Below are 987 nucleotides of genomic sequence, written 5' to 3'. Positions count from 1 at the left end.
ATCATAGGAGGAGGAGGAGGAGGAGATTAGTGTTTAACGTCCCGTCGACAACGAGGTCATTAGAGACGGAGCGCAAGCTCGGGTGAGGGAAGGATGGGGAAGGAAATCGGCCGTGCCCTTTCAAAGGAACCATCCCGGCATTTGCCTGAAGCGATTTAGGGAAATCACGGAAAACCTAAATCAGGATGGCCGGAGACGGGATTGAACCGTCGTCCTCCCGAATGCGAGTCCAGTGTGCTAACCACTGCGCCACCTCGCTCGGTCAGATCATAGGCGTCACTGGATGTGGATACTGAGGGGCATGTGGTCAGCAGAGCGCTCTCCCGGCCGTATGTCAGTTTCCGAGACTGCAGCCACTACTTTTCAGTCAAGTAGCTCCTCAGTTTGCCTCAAAAGGGGCTGAGTGCACCCCGCTTGCCAACAGCACTGGGTGACCATCCAAGTGCTAGCCCAGCCCTACAGCGCTTAACTTCGGTGATCTGAAGGGAACCGGTGTTACCACTGCGGCAAGGCCGTTGGCTATCTTTAGGTAAAGGGAGATGAAAATTTAATAACAGTGGGAGATTTGATGCTGCGGAAGGGGAATAAATAGAAGACTGAGACACAGAAAAATACGGATTCGGCAATAATAATTACAGAGGAGAAGACTCCTAGGGTCCTGCAAAAAAATTCAGTAAGTAACAGCAAACACATAATTCTGGAATTACAAGAGAGGGAGGTGTACTTCGAAAAGAAGACACAGGAAGATACCAGTGGCTGTACCAGAGTCCCAGATATTGGAATTACAGCGTTTCCAGAAGCGGATATTCACTCACATCAGAATTTAGTAACGACGAGAAGCAGACTTAAGATAAACAGAATCATCGGAAATATTCCATGTGAAAAGAAATGAGATACAGAAGTACTGAGGAATGATGAGATGCATTTGAAGTTCTCTAAGCTATTAGATAGTGCATTAATGAATGCCACGGTAAGTAGTTCAGCTGA

At 47.8% G+C, this 987-nt stretch overlaps 1 pseudogene; it reads right to left on the bottom strand.

The window, feature by feature from the left end:
- Window positions 1-415: 415 nt before the first annotated feature.
- Window positions 416-520, bottom strand: LOC126197241 (5S ribosomal RNA; annotated as a pseudogene).
- Window positions 521-987: the final 467 nt, after the last annotated feature.

The sequence above is a fragment of the Schistocerca nitens genome, chromosome 7 (assembly GCF_023898315.1).
Source record: "Schistocerca nitens isolate TAMUIC-IGC-003100 chromosome 7, iqSchNite1.1, whole genome shotgun sequence".
NCBI classification, from domain to species: domain Eukaryota; kingdom Metazoa; phylum Arthropoda; class Insecta; order Orthoptera; family Acrididae; genus Schistocerca; species Schistocerca nitens.
This window is presented reverse-complemented; position numbering and strand designations above follow the sequence as displayed.